General features: G+C 39.7%; 1 long non-coding RNA gene across 1 annotated transcript; it reads right to left on the minus strand.

The window, feature by feature from the left end:
• Positions 1 to 12,193: 12,193 nt before the first annotated feature.
• On the minus strand, positions 12,194 to 13,201 carry LOC308688521. The gene is made up of 3 exons (XR_014029909.1): positions 13,125 to 13,201; positions 12,968 to 13,045; positions 12,194 to 12,612 (listed from the first exon to the last, which is right to left on the minus strand). It is a non-coding gene; the product is annotated as an uncharacterized lncRNA (long non-coding RNA).
• Positions 13,202 to 13,896: the final 695 nt, after the last annotated feature.

Consider the following 13,896-nt stretch of genomic DNA (forward strand, 5'->3'; position numbering starts at 1 on the left):
TTAAATCTAAATGTTAAATCTAAATCTAAATGTTAAATATAAATGTTAAATCTAAATCTAAATCTAAATGTTGAATCTAAATCTAAATGTTGAATCTAAATGTTTTGGGTGAAACTAAATATTTAACTAATATGCAAATTCAAAATGCCGGAAGTGGCAAAATAAAAGCTCGAGGTGGTCAGTGTGTGTTTATAGCATGGTTTATAGTGTCAAATAATGAATAAAAACCATCTCATAATAATAACTATAATATAACGATAATAACTTCCTAAAATAATAAACACGTTTGGAGAAACTGTAGAGTATCGTGATGAGAGTAATGACATGACATTCAGTCAAAGTGAGCCCCCTAGTGGCTGGCTATTATGGCTACAGGTCATAAGTCCCGCACTTTTCATAAAAGTGACACTAGCCAACTCTTCAAATACAGTTTCTCCAAACGTGTTTATTATTTTAGGTAGTTATTATCACGATAATCTATGTCCAAGAGTCCATTTCCTCGGATGAGATGGTTTTTATTCGTTATTTGACACTATAAACCATGCTATAAACACACACTGACCACCTCGAGCTTTTATTTTGGCACTTCCTGTTACCGGCATTTTGAATTTGCATATTAGTTAAATATTTAGTTTCAACCCAAACATTTAGATTCAACATTTAGATTTAGATTTAACATTTAGATTTAGATTCAACATTTAGATTTAGATTTAGATTTAACATTTAGATTTAACATTTATATTTAGATTCAACATTTAGATTTAGATTTAACATTTAGATTTAACATTTAGATTTAACATTTAGATTTAGATTTAACATTTAGATTTAACATTTAGATTTAGATTTAATATTTAGATTTAACATTTAGATTTAGATTTAACATTTAACATTTAGATTTAACATTTAGATTTATATTTATATTTAACATTTAGATTTAGATTTAACATTTAGATTTAGATTTAGCATTTAGATTTAACATTTAACATTTAGGTGTAACATTTAATATTTAGATTTAACTATTTAAAATATCTCTAAGTTGATAAATATTATTGTAAATGTGGTAAAAAGTGACCGTCAAAAATTCATACCAGTTTTTTAAACATTTTTTGAAGCTAAATGTGACAAAATGTTGCTGTTATTTTCAGCGTGAGCCTCTTTACAAACGGCGCCCCATATATATTAGTCACCTATGAAACTGTTTTTGAAGGTTTGCCAAAATACAGGTATAGGCAAGTTTTTTTTTCAGTGAGGGTTGCTAAATATATAAAAGAGTCTACAATCTATAGACATGCTATACATTCTTGTGAAGCCAAATATAGCTTTGTGGAACATAAAGAAATAAAAGAAAATGCAATTATTCATTCAAATTATTCATTAAATGTTAGTCAGAGACATCATGCCTATGTACTGGCCACACTCTGTTCACTGAACGTCTGATGCATATGGCAAACAACACTTTCTTGAAGGCAAAATTATGAATCTGTTTGGCTGACTTCTATAGGTTTTCCAATTGCTATGCGATAGTGCCCATACCTCGTGTCGTTGGACAAAGGTCTGGCAATGTGAAACTACTGTATATAGATGATATTCTTCCCCTCCCTGAAATCTTATTTTGTCTTCAGATTAAAAAAATGGTTGATGTCACAAATGATGATTGATGGCACAAAAACAAAATTGGAGCATCATGAAGATGAATTAATAATGATAGTTTTTGTTTGTATTCCTTTAACAGCTAAAAGGTCATTTTACATTAGAGGGGTCATAGACTGGATTATTTTATTATTTTATAATGTTTCCTGGGGTGGCCTTATAATGTTAGTATGATTTTAACATAAAAAATTGTCACAAGCCTTATTTTAGCCTCTGATTTGAATGCTCTGTTTTAAGGGGCGTGTATGCAATGAGACTTCAGTGTAAACGCCCACTGCTGTGATTGGCTGACATGTTTGCATATGAAATAGCTATTACATGAAAATTATTGATCATAATGATCTATTCCCATCACATGAAAGGTTGCAGTGATGACGAGCATTGAACAGATGACAGACAGTCTGTTGATCGTATGAAAAGATCTTATCATTGCAACACAATTTCAGCACTCTCATGAATGCTTTCACCAGAGGTGTAAAGTCCAGGGGTCAGAAAGTAAAAGTCCTGCCATATATTTATTCCACCCCTGAACTCAGCCAGCTCCTGGCTGAAAAACGGTGCTAATTAGCAAATCCAGGTGACTGGAACAATAGCTAATGAGGAGGACTATTACTTTCTGAACCTGGACTTAACACCTCTGGCTTTCACCACATAACAATGCAAGCATGATGTAAATACAGTAAGAGCTTCGTTGTACTGTACATTGTAACAGCATCATGATTTTGAGATGATTGATTTCAACGAGTTTTGGCAAGTGTCCAAATAAACTTGCGCTGTTTGATTGACAGCTTGGGCAATTGGAAAGGGAGAGTTCTTTGATCGCTTTCTTTATATAATTTAATCACAGTTTAAACAAGATTATTTTCATTCTACTAAGAGAAACGACGTGAAGTTGATTGTTTAGTAACTGGCTTGATTTATTGATGCATAAACAGTATTGAACGATATTTTGAGAGATAATCTGTCTGAACTTGAATAATTACATCAGAAATCACTGATCACAGATCAGGGATTAGAATAAACATGACTACTTGCATGTTTGTGGCGTTGCTGTTAGATCCTAGCATCCACTATCCTAGCATTAGGATTGTTTGGAAGGTAATGGTATTATTGATCCTGTATCAATCTTTTTTTGTTCTCATGTCACTGTTCACTAATGCTCCAGTGGGTGGGGCCAAAGCTGCCCTGTGATGTCACAAGTCTCCACTTTTTAGATCCTGTCGTTTGCTGGCCTTGCTTTCAATAAAAGCAGTTTTTGGAATAACAAGAAAGTTTTGAGTTTTGAAACCTACAGGGTATTTTTTATAGTAACAAACACTTAAACGTACAGTATGGAATTTTTCGCCACTAGGGGTCGCTAACCTCTTTACAATAACAAAGGCGTAGTTTGATGACGCAACTCATGCTAAGAATTATGGATGTTGTCGTCAACGTCAAGCCGGCCGATCTAATAATGTTTATGGTTGACTGAATACATCGATGCTTTTATCATGACTGTGATATGAAGCAGTTCGGGATTGCTAAGAGACAGCTATCAGCTCCAAACGCGACGCGAGCTCCCACGGATATAAAAGGAATACGGACATTTCATTTTACCGAACTACACGCAAGTGCAGAATTACTACTCACAGGTCAGTTTATTAGACAAATTAAACTTGTGAGGTAACGCAGCGCTGTTTCACTTGGTCTAACATTACACTAGCACACTAAACTGCATTTGAATGTGTTGAAAAGTATGTGTTAGTTTGTCTGTATGAGACTAGCAGTAAGCTAGATCAACATTAGAATAACATACAGATCATATTCTAACATTTTATCAATGATGAACTATATAACATTGATTCGTTTTATGTAAATGTGCTCACCTGTTTAATAAGTACATGTAGGAGCGGTCGAAGTCTCGGACGTGGAGCTCTCGTTTATATACGGTCTATGGGAGCTCTAGGCATCTCGAAAACATTGCGCTGATATTGATTCTCGTTTTAGTTCTCCTTTTTTATCCAAAGTCTGCTTGCCATGGTCCATAATGTTTGAACGAAACAACAACAGCGTGCAAACAGACATTGCGAACTCCACAGTTGTCTGCATCTGTCGCTTTGGTTAATCAGAGGGCTCTGCTCATAGCTCTGGTTACCATGGCAGTACGAGCGGAAACCATAGGCGGAAACCAGGGACAACGCGGATATGACGCCATTGACTGCGACAAAACGGAAATAAAGAAACGTGCCGTGTCTAAAAATTAAATTAAAATTTTTCCTGATTTGAAAGTTGTTGGAAACAGTCAGGATAATGTAAGTAGCCTACACAAAAAAAATTATATATATAACTTAGATATAGTGATTTTTGCTAATTTTAAAGCAAAAAAGTTACATATTGTGCCTTTAACTGTCAAAGGATCAAGGGACATTTGAATTCTCAGTCTATGACCCCTTTAAATGAAAGTTTAACTTTACCAAATTTACTGAATAAAAATGTGTGAAATACTCTGTACTACACAGATTACTTGGCTTAAGAACAAAATCTTTTATGAATCATGGTTCTCTGTGCTTCTCTACATATCTCATAGTATACCCTCAAGTTCTAGGCAGAACATTACCAGCTGTCAGGACCATCCAGACTGATGCTGACACAGAAAACTCTTCACTGTACATGTTATACCTCCAGGCTTTCAAATGCACATGTAACCCTCATCTCAGAGTTTTGTGATCTAATAAAAAAATAGAAATTGTCCAAGTTCGTTCAAGGAGCTTTGGGATTTTTTCTTTTAGTCAAATACACAGAACTAACTGAATGACTAAAATATCATGAAAAGGGAAAAAAACAAAATAAAGTAATGCCACACACAGAATTTAAGTTAACCAGAAATGTATTTGTGAGGCAATTTAAATGCTCTCTGTTCTGGCACTTCAAAACACCAAAGTGCTAAACATCAGATGACCCTCAATCTCAGAGAATTAATTGAGCGTGATAACAGAACAACAGTACAATTGTCAAAACTTTTCCTTTAAAGTCCAAATCCGGAAAGATCAGTTCCCTTTTCTTGGGAACAAAATGTGGGGAAAAAAAAATATATTTCAGTCCCATGTAATGTGTATAACAAAAATATGTCTCAGTCCTACCACTTTCCCAAGTAATCAGTAACTTTAAGGACAAGGGAGAGAAGAGCTGAAAGCTTGTGATGAGATGACGAGCATTGGTTCCAGACGATTCCTCTCAAATGATTCAGGTCCCAAATGTATCACCAACAACCAGTCCAAGGAAAAAAACCAGTCTGCACAAATATACATTTCAAATTGATTACATCAATAACATTAGAACACTTAACCCATTCCTTGTAAGAGAAATCACATGTACACTTTAAAATAAATCAAATTACATAGTTACATTTTATGTGTTAACAATTTCACTCAGCATGTGAAAAAACACAATAAACATGGGCATCGTACACCTCGTGCTCTCCGTGACTAGCAAAACTAGCATCATGGTGGCTGTGCTTAGCTGCCCTCTTAATGGCTTCAAAACACTCTACATGAACAATTTAAACACATTTTTTTCTTTGGCAAATACATTGACTGGTTTTGCTCAAATAATAACAATATTTAGTTACAAGTAGAATACACTCACCAGAATGTCTCAGAACAGTCACAGAAAGAAATATGTATTCTTCGTTTTCTCTTCCAGTGTTTCAATTCAACCTCCCAGCTGATATATAAAACAATAAATCAGGTATTCAAGTCACACTATAAATGCTCATTTTTGTCAGCAAGTCAGAATTACTCACACTCTATGCGTTTTCTCCGTGCTTTTCTCCATGCACATTCACTCTGCGCGCTTTCACTGTGCACTCGCTTCCTGCATGAACTACCCTATCTCTTAAAGGGGCAGTACCCAGGTTTAAAGAAACGTAACTAAGAATTAAAACAGGATATAAATGTCAAGGGTTACATTTTCTCCCCTTCTAAATCGCATGAGTCCCTGCGTGCGTATTAACAGGAAGACTGGCAGAGAGAATGTCTCCTAAGGAATCAAAAAATGTCATTAGAGCAAGAATTATGGGCTTTCCTAATTCCTCATACTCTAGTGTCTTTGGTGGACGTCTCTCCCGACCTGAACGTCTGAGGGGTATGGATTCAGCGTCAATTGAATTGTGGGGCAATTCTTGGGATTCTAACCCTGCATCTGGTAAAATCTCCTCTGGGATTTCAATGACAATATGACCAGGGGAATGTTCGATCTCAATAGCCTCTGAAGCCAGAGGGACTGGTGTGCCCCCAGTAACCACCTCAGAGTCTTCTTGTGTGGGTTCAATCACAGGCTGGACAGACTCTGATCTGGGAATAGTTGAAAGATGTGGAGAGAACTCAGCTGCGTGAGGGTTCAATGGGTCTGACGTCTTCCCAGAAATATCATGAGAGGTTAGTGGCCCACCATCTACTTGTATAATGTAGGGACTCCTTGTGACTATTTCGGGAATGGGTATTTGAAGGCAACTTCCTTCCTCATCACTGGACAGTTCCTCATAACCATCACCCTCCTGCATCTCCGTGTTTACTCTTGTTCTCATCCGTTTCCTGTTAGCAGTGTGATTTGTTCCAGGCACTGGCTCTTCTGAGCTCACAGGCAAAAACCCGCAAGGCAACAAGAGATCCCTGTGAAGGGTACGATGTGGACCATCACTCTTTTCTGGCTTAACTATGTATACGGGCCCATCTGAAATTCTCTTGACCACAGTGTGGACAGTCTTTTCCCATCGGTCTGCAAGTTTGTGCTTCCCCCTCAAACTCAAATTTCTCACAAGGACCCGGTCACCAGGCATTAGTTCAGCTGCTCTCACCTTTAAATCAAATCTTGCTTTGTTCTTTGCATTCATTTTGCGAGAATTTTCAACAGCCAATTCGTAGCTCTCTTGGAGATGCTCTCGTAGCTTCTTTACATACTCAGAGTGGGTTTTGTGTGTTCCACTTGAAGAACTCATGCCAAAAACAAGGTCAATTGGTAGCTTTGCCTGCCGCCCAAACATTAATTCATAAGGTGAATAGCCTGTGGTGTCATTCCGGGTACAGTTGTACGCATGTACTAGGGGCTTTACGAAGTCTCTCCAGTGAGATTTACCTTTCTCATCCAGGGTTCCAAGCATACTGAGAAGAGTTCTATTGAACCTCTCCACAGGGTTCCCGCGTGGGTGATAAGGCGTAGTCCTAACCTTGTCAGCTCCAATAAGGGCACACAACTCTCGGATGGTGTGGGATTCAAAATCCTTTCCTTGGTCACTAAGGAGGCGACTTGGGAACCCATAATGGACAATGAAATTCTCCCAGAACGCCTTCGCAATGGTCTTGGCTTTCTGGTCTTTGGTCGGTACCGCCACAGCAAATTTGGTAAAGTGGTCGGTCATGACCAGTATATTTCTAGTGTCATGACTATCAGGCTCGAGAGACAAATAATCAATGCACACTAACTCAAGGGGATAAGTTGACTGTATGGATTCCATGGGAGCTGCTTTCTGTGGGCATGCTTTCCTCCTAAAACATCTCTCGCAGGTGTAACATCTGTTTTCAATATCCTTTGCCATCTTCGGCCAAAAGAATCTAGCACGAGCTAGGTCAACTGCACGTTCATAGCCAAGATGGCCCACCTCATCATGAACACCATTCAATGCTCTCTCTCTGCTCTTTTGAGGCAAAACCAGCTGGTGCAACACAGCCCCATGGGTTGTCCACTTCCGGTATAACAATCCATCTCGTAGCTCAAGCCGTTTCCATTCCCTCAGGAGCAGTTTTACCTCGAGGGGTTCAAACTTGGTATGTTGGAATTTGGGTTTCTGACCTTGCTCCATGAAAGAAATGATCCTTCCCAAAGTTGAATCTTCCCTCTGAGCTCGGTACCAATCATCACGGGTCATTCCAGGAATAGTCTCGTACCCTGTGGTGGTGAAACTTTCAGGGACAGATGAAGCATCCAAAGCCAAGGACTCTGCAAGAACAATAGACTCTGATGCCTCTGACACGTCGTTTGACAAGACAAACGAATGACGTTCACACATTGCAGAGAGTAATTCAGGGGAGATCACTTCAGTTTCCTTGCATAATCGCTGTTTCAAGTCTCTAATAGCCTTCTCTTCTTCAAGGAAAGCATCATCTTCCTCAGGTGGATTTTGAGGTCTCCTGGACAATCCGTCCGCATCCTTATTGACAGATCCAGCTCTGTATTTTATTTTGAACCTGTAAGTAGATAATGCAGCAAGCCAGCGATGTCCTGCTGCATCGAGTTTTGCCGTGGTCAGCACATATGTCAGTGGATTATTGTCCGTGAGAACAGTAAATTCAGTGCCATAGAGATAATCGCTGAATTTCTCACAGATGGCCCATTTCAAGGCCAAAAATTCTAATTTGTGGGTAGGATAGTTCCTCTCACTTTTTGAAAGACCCCTACTGGCATATGCTATCACACGGAGCTTGCCCTCCTGCTCTTGGTAGAGAGCTGCGCCAAGCCCCTCCCCACAGGCATCTGTATGCAATACATAGGGAAGTACTGGGTTTGCAAAAGCGAGGATTGGGGCAGATGTCAATTTCTCAATCAGAGTCGTAAATGCATTCTCACACTCGACTGTCCACTCATTACTAAGGGGAGCATTGGTAACTACAGGCATGCTCGATCTCTCTCTCTTGTAAACCTTTCCCCTTTTCCTTGGAGGACTATATCCTGCAGTCAGACTGTTTAACGGCTTTGCTATCTCAGAGTACCCCTTGACGAAGCGCCGATAATACCCAGCAAAACCTAGAAAACATTTAAGCTCCCGTCTGGTTGAAGGACGAGGCCAATCTTTCAGAGCGGAAATCTTTTCGGGATCGGTGTGAACCCCATCGGCATCCACCACATGTCCGAGATACTTTACAGATGACTGGAAAAAGTGGCATTTTTCAGGAGACAACTTTAGTCCACAATCTTTCAGACGAGTCAACACTTTCATCAGCCTGGTTTCATGTTCCTCAAGTGTTTTAGAGAAGACAATGAGATCATCCAGAAACACGAGTACTTCATTCAAATGCAAGTCTCCTACACACTTTTCCATAAGCCTCTGGAACGTGCTAGGTGCATTTGTGACACCTTGAGGCATGCGATTAAATTCAAAGAATCCCAGAGGACAAACAAAAGCGGTTTTGTGTTTATCTTCTTCGGCTACTTCAACTTGGTAGTATCCCGATTTAAGGTCCATGACTGAGAACCATTTAGCCCCACTGAGTGCAGAGAAAGTCTCCTCTATGTTGGGAAGCGCATATGCATCTTTTATAGTGTGCGCATTAAGCTTTCTATAATCGACACAAAGCCTGATTTGTCCATTCTTCTTACGAACCAAAACGATTGGTGATGCGAAAGGGCTCTCTGACTCTCTGATTATTCCAGCATCTAGGAGCTCCCTGAGATGTTGCTTAACAGCTTCTCTGTCACTGGGATGAATTGGCCTAGGTCGTTCTTTAAAAGGCGTCTCATCCTGTAGTCTAATGTGGTGCCTCACTGCAGTGGCGTGACCATACGACAAGTCATCAACAGCAAAGACCTCTGACATGGAATTGAGTTTATCAGAAATGCGTTTTTTCCATTCTTCAGGAATGGGTGAGTTATCAAGTTGGAACACCAACTTCCCACAGGGCATCTGAGCAGAACAAGACAAAAGATTAGTCTTCAGAGGCAGAACATAAGCAGCTGCCATTTCAGCGATCACACGCCTGGGATGGAGGGTAATATCACGGTCAGTCATGTTCTTTAAGATGACAGGAATCTTGGAACGAGCCCTGTGTGGGGCACCGACCACAGCACACTCAAGCAGAAGACCACCCGGCAAGGGAAAAGCCTCAGGTTGCTCTAAAACAAATACGGCATTTGACATTCCCTTAATCCTCACTTGACCAAGGAGGCATATTTTCTGTTTGGCAGGGATAGTGATTTGGCCTTTCCCCAGTGCTTTCACTTGGAAGGATTTCCTCCCCCTCTCATAATTCTGAGCAACATGCTGAAAAAGCAAAGCATAATCACTACTGCCACCAGGTCTTTGAAAGAAATTATCCCCTTTCCTCTCTACGCCCTGCTGATACAAGCGGTCAAGAACATTTGTCCCAATCAACAGCGGGACTTTACTGTTGAAGTGACAATCTGGAACAACAAGAAGAAGAGAAGAAATCTCTTCCTCTGCACCTGTGACAGTACAAGGGAAGGTTATAATGGCTTGGATGTAACCAAGGTATGGAACATTCTGTCCACCAGCACCCTCAACCTCAAACAACGCATGAATTGGCTGAATGGGAACTGAAGAAAGATTGGTCAAGTAGAATGACTCCGAAACAGTCGTAACTTGAGACCCCGTGTCTAAGAGAGAATCACACCGAGTTCCTTCAACAAGAACAGAAGCAACACAACGTTGGCCAATAAGACCTTGCGGCAAGAATTCATCCTTAACCCTGATGTTTGTTTGGGTTTCTCTCGCACAATGGACTGTATTGTGAATCATCATTGTGGGACGAATGTGTGTGCTGGCAGCTCCTGGGTGTCCCGCAACAGGAGCTGTCAGAGGTTTAAAGAAAACTGTGATGTCCCATGCAATCTCCTGTACTCCTCCCGTCTCTCTCTCAGCTGTGAATTCTTCTTCCGAACAAGCTCAGGGTTGGGTTGCTTACTGCAGCGAACTGCAATGTGTCCATCTTCCCCGCACTTGAAACAGAACCAGGGTTTTGGCATAGTTGCAGAGTCAGGTGTCACGTTGGAGCTGGACATAAGGCAGTCACTAGTTTCTGCGTTTTCTTTAGAGTCTTTCCCAGCTTTTATTTCATAGTCTCTAGTTTCACCTTTCCTTGACAAGTATGCGACTTGTTTTTTCAGCGCAGCTATCTCTCCTTTAAGCTTCTGGGTTTCATCCTTTTGGCATTTATTTGTTGGCTCAGGTGAAGGTTCAACATTAACAGGTATACCATACACTGAGTGAGCATGAGCAGCTGCTTTCGTGCTGCCAAGATGTTTCTTCATTCGATCTAGCTTTGCTGCTTTTTTGTCTTCCTCGGTTCTCACAGAGAGCAGGAGTTCAGGAAAGGTTGGTGGATTGTCTTTACGATGTTCAAGCTGAAGTCCAATTATCATGGCCTGGTCCCAGCACCCTCGACAGAACTGGCGAAGCAGATGTTTACAAGAATCTGCAGCACTGGCTCCCCCTCTGGATATTGCTCGGGTAAGCAGAGAATGCAGTCTTTGCAGGTATGTTGACGGCTTTTCTCCCGCATTTTGATTTAAGTTGAGAAAAGTTGCAAAGAGCTCCTCTCCATCTTCTACTACACCAAAGGCGGATTCAATCTGGTTAAGGTAAGAGCTAGGTGAAGAATTAACACCTAAGGGCTTGACAATGTCAGCTGCTGGGCTGAGCAGGCTCTCTAGGATCATCCTCACTTTCTGAGAATCTGGCGAAGAGGGGTCAGAAAGTAGAAGATCAACTTGAGTACGCCACGTCTCATAGTCGACTTCCCCATTTGGCTTGGGGGTCCGGCCGGAGAATGTGCGGATGCGGCTTTGCCTCAAAGGGGAATGAGCAGACTCATTACGGATGACGTGCTCTACAACAACCCTTTGAATCTGAGGGGGGTTGAGCATATTTTCATCAACATGCAGTGGACTTGGTGGAGCATGCAAGGGGGAATAGTTCGGAATCCTAGCTTGAGCTTGACTTAACTCAGCAGGGTTAGTTCTTCCTGAGTCACGAAGACTTGGGCTGCGAACAGTTGTACGTGGATCTGCTTCAGCAGCTTGGGAATCATTCGAATGAAGCTGAATGCTCTGAAGTTCATTCTGAAGAGCAAGTAGGAATTCTGCTCTACCACTGCCGGGGATATCGTTTAGTTCATCTAAATATCTTAATGCCAGTTCCCTGCCTAGCCTCCGCTGGCATAGATCACGGACTGTTTTTACATTCCATGTAATGGAAGGGTCTTTTGGGCTTGGCTGGTCACCTAAACAATCAGGGCTGATACTCAAAATAGATTTCTCAGACAAATACTGAATTAGGACTCTACCGACTGGCTGCTCTGACTCATCAGGAACTCTAACTATTTTCTCAATTTCCCCATATGCTTCAAAAATACTCTGAATATCCTTATCGTCACAAATTTCTACTATCCCCGTAACATACAGACAGTTCTGACCATATACATCAAAACGGTCACAAAGATCCATATTTAGTTTTGGAACATATGATCAAGCTAAAAAAAAAATTTCCACTCTAAGAATATTGAATGAAAATCAAAATCACAAAAAATTAATTTCTTGAGGTAATTAACACAACAAGTAAAATTTAACCCAAGCTCCTGGCTGCTGGCTCGCCACTATTTTCGTGTAACCCTCATCTCAGAGTTTTGTGATCTAATAAAAAAATAGAAATTGTCCAAGTTCGTTCAAGGAGCTTTGGGATTTTTTCTTTTAGTCAAATACACAGAACTAACTGAATGACTAAAATATCATGAAAAGGGAAAAAAACAAAATAAAGTAATGCCACACACAGAATTTAAGTTAACCAGAAATGTATTTGTGAGGCAATTTAAATGCTCTCTGTTCTGGCACTTCAAAACACCAAAGTGCTAAACATCAGATGACCCTCAATCTCAGAGAATTAATTGAGCGTGATAACAGAACAACAGTACAATTGTCAAAACTTTTCCTTTAAAGTCCAAATCCGGAAAGATCAGTTCCCTTTTCTTGGGAACAAAATGTGGGGAAAAAAAAATATATTTCAGTCCCATGTAATGTGTATAACAAAAATATGTCTCAGTCCTACCACTTTCCCAAGTAATCAGTAACTTTAAGGACAAGGGAGAGAAGAGCTTAAAGCTTGTGATGAGATGACGAGCATTGGTTCCAGACGATTCCTCTCAAATGATTCAGGTCCCAAATGTATCACCAACAACCAGTCCAAGGAAAAAAACCAGTCTGCACAAATATACATTTCAAATTGATTACATCAATAACATTAGAACACTTAACCCATTCCTTGTAAGAGAAATCACATGTACACTTTAAAATAAATCAAATTACATAGTTACATTTTATGTGTTAACAATTTCACTCAGCATGTGAAAAAACACAATAAACATGGGCATCGTACACCTCGTGCTCTCCGTGACTAGCAAAACTAGCATCATGGTGGCTGTGCTTAGCTGCCCTCTTAATGGCTTCAAAACACTCTACATGAACAATTTAAACACATTTTTTTCTTTGGCAAATACATTCTGACTGGTTTTGCTCAAATAATAACAATATTTAGTTACAAGTAGAATACACTCACCAGAATGTCTCAGAACAGTCACAGAAAGAAATATGTATTCTTCGTTTTCTCTTCCAGTGTTTCAATTCAACCTCCCAGCTGATATATAAAACAATAAATCAGGTATTCAAGTCACACTATAAATGCTCATTTTTGTCAGCAAGTCAGAATTACTCACACTCTATGCGTTTTCTCCGTGCTTTTCTCCATGCACATTCACTCTGCGCGCTTTCACTGTGCACTCGCTTCCTGCATGAACTACCCTATCTCTTAAAGGGGCAGTACCCAGGTTTAAAGAAACGTAACTAAGAATTAAAACAGGATATAAATGTCAAGGGTTACACACACAGAAAAAAATAAATAAATAATAATTATCCGTGACAGCATTTCAAGGGTAATTTTCACTTTAATGTTCATTCTCAGCTTGTATGAAGGGTTATCAGAGTGAAAAGGGGAGTTTTAATTTGCTCTTCTGTCATCATAAATTTGCTGAGACTGTACTGTAGGAAAGGCTTTTCCAATAGAATTTATTCAGCTATGAAATATGCCCACTGTTTTTCATGCTGCTAAATTGTAAGGTAATCATTCAAACTTGTCAGTAAGTTTATATTAGGTTTCTTAACAGGAAATTGGCTGCTTGTGACATCTATTAACCTGATACAACACATAATGGAAAGCATGTTATTTCCTTCCACAACAACTGAATTAAGATTCCAGCAATGTCCTCATAATATATATATATATATATATATATATATATATATATATATATATATATATATATACATTTTTGTTTTGTGTGTTCCTAAGCTGCGGTTAACCTCAGACAAGGTCATTTATTTCAGCTGCCTATTGTAGGAGCATTTACCAATTTCAAGGTTGTTGCAGTGATGTATTGGTTTACGGAATCCTATCAGCCTTACTATTACGAACAGACTTTCTAATTATGT

Source organism: Scardinius erythrophthalmus (genome assembly GCF_964197995.2).
Source record: "Scardinius erythrophthalmus genome assembly, chromosome: 3".
Lineage (NCBI taxonomy): Eukaryota > Metazoa > Chordata > Actinopteri > Cypriniformes > Leuciscidae > Scardinius > Scardinius erythrophthalmus.